Genomic DNA, 13,374 nt, shown 5'->3' with positions numbered 1-13,374 from the left:
TGAAAATAATCGCCGTGATTATTAGAATTGAAAACTGCCAACTGCAGCTAACGAATTAACCGATACCGATACGAGAAACCGATCGATGTGAAGTGCAAAAACAAGTAGAAAAATACAAATAATAAAAACAAAAACCGGTTCGCCTCTGCAGCAGCAAAAATCAAAGCCAAAAAGGAAAAGAAACAAAAATCAAAGACAGCGAAAGAATTTTTGTTGTTTGGCCGGTGCGTGTGTGTTTGTGTTGTGAGTGTGTGGGAGTGCGCCAGTGTGTGTGAGCATCTCGGCAAAGGAGAAAAACGCAGAAGTCGGTAGGAAAAAGGCGTACGCAAGGAAAACGAAAAAGAGAGGAAAACGAAAAAAACGCAGTAGGAATTTCTTGTTTCCCCAAAACCTAAAAAATCCACGTAAACCCGTTTCCCTGCAAACACACAAAATATAAAAGGTGAAAAAGTTAAAAAGTAAAAAAGAGGAATATCTGAGAAATTAACGGAGGCCGCAAAAAGTGGCACAAGTGAAAATTCCTGCGCCGTTCGTTTTATTATTATTTTTCTGTTGCCGTCTTTTTGACAATCGCCAAAAGTGAAAATCAATTTGCAAGAGCGCGCGCGCAAGGAGCAAAAGGAAGAGGACGAGAGAGTGTGAGAAGGAGAGAGAGCAATCCCGATATAGAACTCGTCCTTTTTCGGCCCCAAAATTACCCAGCCCAAAAAAAGAGCACGAAAACTGAACGAAAAACTCCCGGAGAAAACAACAACACACACCGATAAACTGCAAAAGTAAACAAATTGCGCCGAAACTGAACGAACGAATTTCGGAAAAACTGCAGGCAGCGGAAAAAAGGTCAGTACACGGCGTTTGATTGGCCGGAAAATTAAATAAATTCAAGTAAAAACCCCCCAAGTGCGATACAAAGTGGCGAAGTGCTGAAGCAAACGCCTTTTAATAGTCCCCCATTTGACCTTCACCCATGGACACCCTCGCAAATTGGCAGCACCAAAGTCGGGCTAGCAGTTAACCCTTACCCTTGATCACCGTTCGTTGGGACCCCCCACCCCACCTCTCACATGGTCATGGTCAGCAGGTTGTGAAAACGGCCATTTAGTGAGGTGCGTTACCCTGGCAGGAGGGCATGATCCATTGGAAGCCATTATATAAGCCACGCAGCATTTGAATGAAAATCGAATTTCAAAAGGATTTCCCCAATTAGTCTCTGGAAGAAAAGACTTGTGACGTATTACATCACGATTTATAGCTCCAGTCACTTATTGCATTAGTCACTGCAATGGTTGATTTAAACCCATGACAATTCTTATAAAGCAGCCATTTTCTTTAACTTAAATGACTTTTACTTCTGTTCTGTGATAGTTACTGTCTTTTTGAGCTGGGAAACTTCGACTGCGAGGCACACTCATTTGAAATAAATTCGGAATGGCAGCACGTTTACCAATTGGATGACTATTCTTTAATCGCACCTTTTTATGGATGTTAACCTTCACTCGAGTGGTTCTGCTTATAAAGAGGCATTCATAAATTTCGTTTTCTGTGCGAGTGATTTGGAAATTGCACGCTTGCCTTTTTTGTGGGCAGCCCAAACCCCCTTTTGGCCCACCAATTGCAGTTATCTTGCTTGTTTTTGTTCAACTATACTCATTTACTCATAACGTGACTGGTTCTTGTTGTGGCTTATTGCTTTTGGTTGTTATTGTTGTTGTTGTTGTTACACAAGCGTAACAATAAAATTTCAGACTGGCCCGCCACGAAAATAGCTCAAATTTTATATGTGCTGTTATGATCATGTTTTATCTGATAGTTGCTCGCTTGTGGCACGTAACACACACAGTGTGTTTTTAACTCTTTCGTTGATTTAGAGGCGGCATGAAAGGGGCTCAGATGTACATATGTATATGTACATCTATACATATGAATGTATAAAGGTACATATATCACGTAGATCAGCGAGCGGAGAACAATCTGAGATCCAAGAGTTGGGTCAGCGGCTGCTTTTGCCTTTTTGCTTTTACTTAATGTGGATGCGGCTTAATTGTTCCAAAAATCAGATATCTTATGCTGCGCCTACAGTTGTGCTGAGATATAAACATTCCCAGAAAAATATATAAAAATATAACAGTTTTCAGTAGAGCTTAAACCCTCATATACAATTTAAAAGAATATCGACTGCATGATACAACAAATATTTATTTGGCATTCCATTTAATTTGTTCTTGGAAAACGTTGTATACATTTATGTACATTCAAAGATTTATACTAGTAGTTAGGGCCAAAATAAAATAAATATTAATGATCAAAAAAATTCTCATGCTTCTTTATAGTAGAGCAGATTTCTCTCAGTCAGAATAGTTTAAAAATGTAAATATTCGGAATGTTTTAGTGTCGCACGTTGAATATAAGACGTGATCTCATGCTTCCCTACTTAAAACCGAATACTTGCAGCTCCCACTGTTAACTGTTTGCGTGATCTCGCTTAATTTCCTTAGTTTGTGTCATATTCATTAAAACAGTTGACCATTTGCAGTGATAAATCAAAAGAAATCGGAACTCGTCTTGGCCTGCAAGCAGTGACATTTTTGCTCAACATTTTGACCAACGTTTCGCCCAATTTGCATAAATTTCGAGCATTCGATTCATTTGAAACGCTCCAAGTCGAGAAATTCGACTTTTATGGGCAACCACCGAGAGGCCCAAGCAATTTCTGATTTATTTAATGAGCAAAAATGCTTCGTTCGATTTCTTCGGCTCCCTCGCTTCAAAGTAATCTCTCTTTAGACCCGTAGGCGTAGATCTCAGATTGGTTGGCTGCCGTTGAAGTTTAACAAATTTAAAGCAATTTTCGTAGCTATTTTTGGGGTCAATTAAGTTTCGAGGGGAAGCTAGAGATACGAGGAGGCAGATAGTAAAAGGGGTGCTCGGTGTGGGCGTAGAGGTATTTTTTATAGATTTACTTTGCCAAAGGAAAATTTATGAGCTGAATTAGAGACTATGACTGCCGCAATTTTTCCTGCCTTTGCCGTTACAAATAAACTTCAAAGAACACTTATAAAATGTATAATTTTTTGCACCTTTAAGTGTATCAAAACATTCTATAAATATAATCTTTAAAGTTGTATTTCTACTATACTTCGTTTTCTGGTCCTTAAGTATTTAAGGCTTTTATATTTCTCCGTGTAAAGAGGCTAAAAGGCGCACAATGGAGTAAGAAAAATGAAAAAGAACAACATACCCAGGGAAAATCGATTTAGAACAGATGATTTGGCATCACCCCAGCTCGATTTCCCGCCTTTTTAGCCCACCTCCTTCTGCTTTATGTATCCCTGTGGCCTGTTTTGGTTCCACGTCGCAGGACCTCGGCATATCCAGCCCCTTTTTCGGGTTCCGGGTTCTGAGTTTCAGGCCCAATGCTTCACAGGCCGTTAAGATGCCTGCGCAAGGGTAGGGCGGGGGAATTGGGCGGATTTCCCCAACCGAATTGGCTACAGTGGGCGCTGATACCACGCATAGCAGTCAGCTGGTTTATTTTTACAACTCGCTAAGCTTCAAAGTAAATAATATTCTGCTGCTTAGGGGATAAAATTGCGTTGTAATGTGATCAATAACCAATTAGGGTATTCAGTTGGCCATCCAATTGGCGCATGTAGGCTTTAAAATTGATTTTTCTTTGTCCAGGAGGGAATCACCCACAAAGAAGTAGATGTACAAAAATATCCTATATTTTTTAAATAAAAGAAAATGTATTAGAACAGTGATATCTTTTGTAAGTATAAATACAATACCATTTTGCTGGTTCCTATCTTTCCCTAAAACAATTCGTCCACTAACGCCGGTGCTCACTGTACTGTCCCTCACTTGCCCTTCGCTCAACTTCTGCTTTTCCTCTGTGCTGGTCGTACTTTATTTCTGCTCTTGTTTTCGCTCCTGTTTCTTTGGCTGCTGCTTTTGGTTGCTTTTGTTTTGTTATTCATTTGGCTTGTGCCAAATTCTCGTTGAACTTTTGAGGCTCCCAGAACAGCTGTGCGAAATGCCCGGGCCTCAAAGTATCTCTCTTTTTTCCGGATATTCTCCGGCTGGTGTCTTGTCATTAACCCTAGCAGCGACGTCGGCAGCGGATGATGCGGATTTAATGAGCAAATGATTAGCATTTTTATGTGCCGGAGTAGTCTCTCACAGTGCACAGTGATAATGGCGCTGCCTTCTGCTAAGCTGGAAAAACTTAATAGTTGGCACTTCCCCTATTTTCACTGCCGCCCCCTTTCGGCTGTCACTGCACTGATAAGGGAAGGTGATAAAGGGAATCAAGTGCGGGGGCAAACTGGGACACGTGCAACGGATTGTGGCACAAAAATGAAGTTCCCGGGCGAAAGCCCTTAAGAGGGTCCAAATTAATGATACCAACGCAGATTTATGGCCAACCAGATAAAGGGAATTGGAAAAAGTGTAAAAGAAGACGGAAGAAACCTGCAAAAACAATGTAAAATAAAGTCTACAAACGCATTAACTTATGAGGAAGTAGCTTGGAACATTTACGTATTTTTCCAATATATCCATTTAATTAATTTTATTTACTTTGAAGTATAACTTAAGACGTTTAAATCTAGTAACTGCATTTCTTTTAAGGCCCACAATTAGCAAATATTAAAAGCTGTTCCCCAGATAGATGCTACAAATCCTTGATCCACATTCAGGCAATGCAATGAGGGAAAATGTTTGGGAAAAGCCAATCGCATTACCCTGCATTTAACCCCTCCGCCCGGAAAATCAGTTGAAAGCAAAGTTTGAACTTCTGACGGCCGAACAATGGGATCCAATGGACTTAGCCAAGCCCAAGACTCTGATTTCGCCTGCATCCTGTCCACACTCGCAAATGAAATTAACTTTGGTGCCCCGCCCCTTGGTCGCCCGGTGATTTCACTGCATAATGCAATTAAAAATGGAAAGAGCAGATATCGAACGCAAAAAAATACGAATTTCCTTTTGCTCCACCACAAGGGAAAAGCGAGTGAGCAGAAGCAAAAGAAAATCAATAAAGGCATGGGGCGTGTAAAAAAAGAATCTGCCACCACAATGCGGCACAACGGCAGATGGGAATGGGATGGGCTGTGGGAAAGTCGGCGAGGAAAATCAATCTGGCACAAGGATAAAACTACATGTACGGGCACTAAATGTGCCCCACATATTATAGATGCGATGCAAGGGACACATGTCCTAAAAACGCAATATGCAAAACTTTTTTGGGTCGCATTATGGGCGTGAATCAGGTGTGATACCTGAAGTGGAAAGTATGCTCCTCTTGAATAATTCAGCTGAATGTATTGTGATTACTGTATTTTGCATTTGAATGAAATATGCAGTAGAGACAAATAGACAAACACATTTTCATTGATATCTGACTAATTCTAAAGCTTAATCATGTTGAAACAATAAAAAATAAACAACTACGACAGTCATTCATTATGATAAATTCAAAAACAGAATTGACGAAATAAAAAAGATTTAAATTTCACAACATCCACTTTGTTGTTTTCATATATAGAGATATATTTTCAGCAACTCATAATGAATAACATAAATAATTCAGTTGCAGATAAAGCCATGTGTAAACCCTGCCGGATTTATTATCTGCAAGAGTGCTTCAAAAGTAATACGCGACAATGATTCACTACCCATTCACTTCAAGTAAATTGTGCTGAGCTAAGTTAGGGATTCGATTCTTTATTCGTGTAGATAAGCGTCTCCAAGGAAATTCCTATCAATATTCCTCAGCCATATATTATATTTGCGAATAACTTTTTATTTCATTTGCAAATTGTATAATTGTTTGTTCTGCGGGGGAGTTTCGCTTGATAATTCAGCGCAAGTTTCGCAATAATCTGCCACGCGCGTTTCCTCTGCGGCTTTTAGTCAAGGCCAACTGGTGCAAGTCGATATTATCGGTTCATTGCCAAGAAAAAGGGGGGAAAATGGGGTCCATTAGGGTGTGGAAATGGGATACATGTGCAAACAAGATTGTTTAACTAAGTCTTCTCTTCCAGAGATTTTATGCTAATCTCGGCCAAGCTGGTGAAATTTATGCTGGAATAAAACATTTTTTACTTTGAAGTTGTTTTCAGTGGGTATGAGTTTGTAGAAGTGGTAAAATTAAATTTGTATAACTGGAATATATGTTGATATTAGTATGGTATAGACCAAGAAAGCGACTTAGTTTAATTAAGGACATACTAAAGGGACCTTTAATTCCTCAAAGCCAAGATAAAATACCCAATTGGGTAAAAATGTATTTTTTTGATTGTTCGAAGCCCTTCAGTGATTTGTGGAAATTATTAAGGTAATCATAGTCAAATCAAACCGTCATTACCATGGCTAAAACCGAAACAAAAGCCAAAGCTTATGGCTGCCCATTCGAGGGAGGAAAGCGAAATCGCCTGCAATTGTGGTAAATCAACATTTTCGCTGGCAGACGATGGCATTTTCTTTGTGTCTAAGCTGAGCCTTGGCACGACATTCATGGGCTTATTGTGGGTTGAAATGGGGGGGGGAGGTGTTGGCGTTGCAATAAATAAGTTTTGGCCAACAAAAATAGAAAGAGTAGAAGCCAGGAACGTGCCAAAGTTGAACAAATAAAGAGCTGGATCGACGGGGGGATTATGGGGGGCATTATGAGCACGGGGATTAACAAAGAAGAAAGTTGAATTATGAAGAAAGTTGCGCTAGAACTTTCTCATCTGTGAATTCAATTAAAGTTTGGCTCCCAGCTAAATCCAGTTAATTTGTAATAATTTCTGCAATCAAATTAAAATGGAATTTTCAACGATTCAAACGGGCCAGAACACACAACGACTTAATCTGTCAAGTGGTTCAAGATGAATTATGAATTGAAATTATAACAAAGTTCCCCTCGAATAAATCCAGCTGGTTGGTGCAAAAAGCAAGCGAAATAAAAACCATAAACAAGAAATTTCTTCAATCGGAACTGCCTTTCTTGTCCGCATAAAAAACAAAAAGCAACGCAGCAGGGAAAAAAGACTTTATTATTTCCGCTTCTTAAATGCAACTAAATTACGCTAATTGCTGTTGGCCAAGAGCACTGGAATAAGGCATAAAACAAAGCGAAATGGCCAAGAAATGTGCAAGGGAAAAGCAACAGAAAAGTGCGAAATTAGTAGAAAAGTAATACTTAAACTGTGGGTTATGTAAGTCTGGCCATGATTTTTCCGGCGCAAAAACTTTTCTTTAGAAAGCGCCGCCGCTGAAACAAAATAAAATTAAATGCTAAAAAGTGAACCTTCCCCAAACTGAACAGCACTTTAATGGCCAAAAAAAAAAAAAAATCCTCAAAGACATTGAATGAAATGGAAATCAAATAGAAATCAATGGCCAAAATGAAAGTGAGGAATTTGTTTTTGGGCGTGTCTTGACTGCTCTTCAATTTCTCATTTCCCAAGCATTTTTATTTTCTGTGTCAAAGTTGGTTCCCTTGTGAGGAAAACGACGCTACATCAAAACATAGGTAATCAATAATTAATTTTTAGCGTTGCGACCTAAAAAAAGTTGCAAAACGAGTGATGGCGGAGAAAAATTGGCTTAAATGCTTTATAAGCTGGGCGGCATTTGTCAAAAATATTTGGCACACCGAGCGCTTAAGAAAACGAGTACAACAAAATAAGCTCATCGACAGTGGACTACAAGGGCTATCTGGAAAATGGCAAAAAATTTAGCTCGTTTTATGCCACATTTTAAGCTGTCTGAAGTAATTAATATGTTTTATGAAGATGAACTCCATTACTACCTTACTAAAAGGAAAGGCATATTTTTGTTGGCGAATTTTTCCAACAATCTTGTAGCTTAGTGTTACTTATGCAGGGCTCAAAACAATTTCCGCACGAGGCTTTGGCGACAAACAGTCGCAATCCATCCATCCAGCAATCAATCAATCAATCAATGGAATGGATCGATCAAGAGCCTCCACCGTTTGATAGATGCAAAGATAGTGGCGAAGTTGACTGCAAAAGAGTAGCGTCTCAAAGAAATTTAATAAAAGCTGCGACAGGGCTTCCGTGTTCTTTGAAGAGTGAAAAACTGAGGAGGCAGTCTCTGCTGCTAGAGATTTTTCCCTGGGCTTCGCGCTGTGATTGAAAACCCGTTTGCTTGTTGCCAATGGCCAGAGAGTAGTCATAAAAGAAGAAATACGCTAATAGAATTTTAACGGAGCGCGTTGGGAGAATCCGGCTGTCTGGCGGAAACCATCGAGGCCCAGAAGAACGCCCAGAGGGGCGTGGCAGTTGCAGCAACAGTTAGGTAACTGTAATCAATCAGAGCAGCCTAGGCTAATTGCAGGGGGGCCTTCCACGGCGGGGAAGGGCGCCCAAGAACTGCGCGACTTAATTAAACGCAAAAAAGGCCGCAAGGCAAAGGCATTCACAATTTTCACAAAATTTAAGCAACAGCAAATTGCGTAATTTGCCTCAGCTGCATGGCTAATAAACTGTAATGAGTGGGCGTTGCAGACCAGTGAAGGCAGAGGGCGTGGCTGCGTACATATTTGCGGATTAACTCGAGTTTTATTAGATATACACCGCGAAATAAACAGCGAATTATTTACTACTTAATGAGATTCCAGTTTTGGGCTTTGATAATAGGGTTACAGTATTTAAATTAAATTGTATTATTTTTTCTACCCATTTGTTGTTGATTATTTATCAAACAGCAAATACACCATTTCAAGTGAAAAACAGTATGGCTTTTTCCCTTTGCACTTGCCGATGATTTGGCAGCTCATTTAACAATTTACCCATTCTGGACTTGACAATTTCGAACTGTAATCGATTTCCATAAAATATGAAAACGAATCCTGCGCCTATCGACTCAGATACAGATACAAATAGATATACAGATACAGATAGAAACGCACATATTTCCACATTTAAATGCAAATCACGTCGATGGTCCGGGCCTGCTTTTGTTGTAGCTGGAGTTTGTGTGTGTGCTCATAGCCTTGGCAATTTGAGAGAACGTATATGGGCAACAACAAGATGTGCACATTAAGATACAAGATACATAAACACATTTGCCCTGTATCCATGTGGGAGTCTTTTAGCGTGTTAGTTGTTCTGGCATTTCCTTTTTTTCTTCTTTTTTTTTTTCTCGTGTGACAGGAGAAAAAGAAAAAGTTGATTATGTGACTGAAAAAGATTTTTTTATGAGGACAAGGCGTGGTTGTGCTGTGTGAACAACATCCTGTTGTGAAAAAATACCTTTTGAATCCTATCTTTATGGATCTAGAAATAAAAACGAATGGTAAACAACTAAAATAAAAAAGGTGTTAGAAAAATACTTATACAATATGATGCTTGATAGCAATTTGCTTTGCAATTATACTTCGGTTTCCTTACAGAAGGAAGTCGCGTTTTTATATTTTTACCATTTAAAATGATTTAATTTATATATCTAATTTTGAATAAGCAACACAAGCACCTAAAATATTTTATTGTATTAGATTTTAGAATGTTCATAATTATTCATAGGTCTTTAAACTTTAATTCGAACCAATAAAATCATTCATATTCGTATCAGTTACAAATTTTACGATCCATTTATGAGCACATTTTGGCTTCTTTATTGGTCTTCAGTTTATCGCAATTATGGGCTTTTACCAAAAATTTATAAATACCCGCGTCAACAATTTTTAAAGAACGCAAAAGAGTGAGGCAAGATTTTCTAATCGTCGCAATAAGGAAGACAAAAACCCAAGATTCTTTGCACGACAAGTGGCACATCAAACAAAAGCGCCAAAAATGAATGAATGGTATAAAAAGTGGAAGGGAGAGGAGGGCAAACAAAAACGAAACGAAAACGTAGATCAAATATTTGCCAAGCGGTTTTCTGTGATAAAAGGTACCAACAGCATAGAACGGAACAGAACAGGCATACATTCATGAATACAAGCGAGTGTTGTATTCATGTAAATTCTCTACCTACGAATTGAAAATCACTGATATTAATTATGGCTCTACGGTTCACTCTGTGGCTCTTGTTTCTCTCGTTTTGAAATTAACAAACCTATAATTCAAACGAACTGAAATGTAAACTGAGAAACAAAACAAACAAAGCCCAAACCAGCTTTATACGTTTAAGGTACTTACAAACACGTAATAGGAGAAGCTTTGAAGCCTGGAAATTAGTTAGAAGTGTCGGGTTTTGAGTTGGGAAAAACGTTGTTTACTTATAAATGAAATGAATTCAAATCAACATACCCCATAAAATGCCCCTGACACGTGGCCAAAACAGCATCGAAACTTCAATTCCAAGCTGTGTGTATATTTTGGCCAGATTGGACCCACATGGCCAGCTAGCTGTCAGTCCAACTTTTGGCCATTTATCGATTTTTGTGGGTGTCCAAGTTGCGCTTTTTACGGTTTTGGTGAGTTGCCAAATCAAAATAATGTCGACAATTAATTTTTCATAATTAATTATGAAATAAGTTTTGGGAAACATTGATTGACAAACGATGGAACACTTGATGGATGTTTTTGACTGGTTGACATGAACGATGCTTTTGAAGGAGTGCCGTATCATTTCGGTTGGGAAATCGAACTTTAATCATAACAATTAACACGAAAAATGTGTTAGCCACGAAACGGGCTGCTTGGTCAACTTTCCTAAAGGTCGGTAACCGGTTTTTCGGTTTTGGTAGTAGAGGTGCTAGTGGTTTTTTTTCCACAACTGCCTAACGAATTTCAAGAGTCTTGAGTCTGGGCCAACATTCTTGGTAAGCCTTTCTCTGCCGCTTTTTTCTGTTCATTTCTCTGGGGGGAACGCATTATAAAACCGCTTTTCGCTTAGCGCCAACGTTACGTGTCCGTTAGCACTCAATAATCATTTTCTTGGGCGGCAAGTGCTTCGATTCCGGCAAAAAGAGTCAATTCAATTTTCGGCAAAAGAAAGTTGAATGAACCGCAAGAAGGTCGTTCGTAATGCACTCAAATTTTATTCACAATCACATCAGTAGGGCCGCACAAAGTTTGTACAAATTAATTGAATCAATGTCAATCAGTGGAGCTTGGAATTGCTTTTTGCGTTCAATCAAGATTAATGTTTGGGAATTCGCTTTTTGGTTTAATAATTTATGTGGGAATTTCGCCTGGTCGAGGCTGAAAGACAACGAAGTGTGTTTGAGAAATCAGTATGGTTAAATGCACAATCTGGCCACGATTTATTAAAATATTTAGTTTGACTGTTTTCGACATTTGCGGAATTTTAGGACTTTTGCATTGTGTTCAACGAGCATGTTTTATTTTAGTTAAATCAAATTATTGTGAGTTTTAGCTTGTGAGCTTCAAACTACTTTCTAAATAAAACCATTTCATTTAATTTTAAACCATTTTAATTGGTATTTACCCACCGGAATCCATTTCTCTCATAGATTTCTGAGCTCTGGCTTTTTATTCTATATCTACGTTTTCCCCACTTTAAATATTCCAGGACAAATCTCACGCTGCTCAATCTGCTCAATCTGAGATGTGATGAATTTCCCTGGTTTTTCTCTTTCAACTTCGTATATTGAATTCATTCCTAACCCGTCTCCACCTTTTTCAGTTTTTTTCTCTTTGCCACCTGTCACTCTCGAATTCTGTTTTTGTGCATTTCTTGTTTATTTCATATGGCTTATTTGCATACCGTGCACATTTCGTTGGCTCGACCAAGTTTTTCCTGCTTTTGCATTCGAATTTCAGAGGCACAAAAAAAAAACGAACGCCTTATGTCTATACTCTGTCCGATGGGAATTATAAGTTTAAGCGAGCGGAATGATAAGCAGAAAACTTAACATCGAAAGAGAGATATCGAGACTTCAAGCAAACTTCAAACTTTAGGGCATCTTGGATTCGCTGAGCTTGTTTTTCTACTGCTTTTTGTTCGGCTGCTTTTGTTGCATAGCTTTTGATGGCTCAGCATTTACATTTCATTTTGAGTTGGAATTCATTTTAGTATTTTATTTATTTTCTTGTCGTATTTCCCCTTTGTGTTTGATTTATTTTCAAACTGCGCTTTTCATAAGCCAACAAACAAGTCGCTGATTGGCGGCCCTGAAAAACTAAAAAAAAAATGGAAGGAGGATGGGGCGGTTGGGGCCCTTTGAAGTGTTTGTTGTTTATCATCTTCAGGGTTGCGATAAGGATTATTGTATGGTTCACTAACAATTACTTCATTGGAATCCTAATTGAATGCACTGGTGCATTATTTATTGCTTACTAATTTATTCCAACCGAATTTGGATGTGATGCGAGCTCAAACACCATCTCTACACCAAACTGCAAGTTTGCAAATTAATTAAAATTGAATTTACTGGAGTTGCTTGTAATTATGTTAATTAGGCAAAATTCACAGCACACATAATATATTCGCATTTGTATGTGTGGCTTTTAGTTTAAATGACAGCTCAGATACAAGTCTAAAAGTTCAGTCGTCAACTTTGAAAAGTTGCTGCGAAACGCAGGGGAATAAGCCCAGTTGAAAATAATTATACACATGGTGGAAATGCCTGGCTCCAGAATGGCGATCCCTCGGAGGTTCTTCACTCCCGATGATGGGCGTTAAATGAGAAAAATCCGAGGAGATAAATGTGGAAAATAATAAATGGTATTTGGGGCGGGGTGGCCAACATCCGGAGGCCCTTAACCTTTTGATGTGCACGCGGGGCCAAGTAAACGATTCACTATTGCATTGTTTTCTCACAGGTTCTTGAGAAAGTGTTCCTCTTTAGTATCTAAAATTGAATGTAGGTGAAACAAATGGCCTCAGGCATCAATAACTAAATGAGTTTCCGTGCTCCATTAATCATTTTTATTGCTGAGATTTTCGAAAGGTTGATAGTATAAATAATAATTAAGTAATTTCTATTCTAGCCTTATAAATTGTAGAATCTCTAATGCATCGCTTTTTTAAGTCTCCATTATTTTTATTGGTGCAAACCAATCAGCATCATAGAACTCGCCAGATATATCACCTTAATAATTGTCTGAGGCAAAAGGCAACATTTTGCAATTAACACGCCGCATGCTTGTTGAAAGCGCTTCACTTTGGCCGGGACGCCTGTGGCGGGATGCAGATATTCCGATTCAGATACACAGATACGGTTTACGGTCGCCGTTGCAGTTGCAGATACAGAAAATCTCTGCATGAATCTCCGCCGAGACATTGACTCCAATTGAGCAATGCGAAGCAGGCGGCAAAGTGGGGGCAACTCGCTCGAGTTAAGTCATGTGTGGGCTTCCTTTACAACTCACTCAACTTTTGTTTTGGATGCTGCATGCTGGATGCTAGATGCTGGCTGCTGCGGGGAATTGGAACTGGGCTGGGGATTGGGCA

General features: G+C 39.0%; 1 protein-coding gene across 7 annotated transcripts in view; it reads left to right on the top strand.

The window, feature by feature from the left end:
* The first annotated feature begins 319 nt into the window (after positions 1–319).
* The window catches only part of LOC6530330 (SH3 and multiple ankyrin repeat domains protein 1), a 68,976-nt gene continuing 55,921 nt past the window's right edge, over positions 320–13,374 (top strand). For all 7 annotated transcript variants that reach the window (XM_015196470.3, XM_002091221.4, XM_039372451.2 and 4 more), the window contains exon 1: positions 320–840. The gene's annotated coding sequence lies outside the window, so the exon portion shown is untranslated. The remainder of the gene's footprint in view (positions 841–13,374) is intronic.

Source organism: Drosophila yakuba, chromosome 2R (genome assembly GCF_016746365.2).
Source record: "Drosophila yakuba strain Tai18E2 chromosome 2R, Prin_Dyak_Tai18E2_2.1, whole genome shotgun sequence".
In the NCBI taxonomy this organism is placed as follows: Eukaryota; Metazoa; Arthropoda; class Insecta; order Diptera; family Drosophilidae; genus Drosophila; species Drosophila yakuba.
The sequence above is the reverse complement of the archived record's forward strand: the minus strand, read 5'-3'. Positions and strand labels throughout refer to the sequence as shown.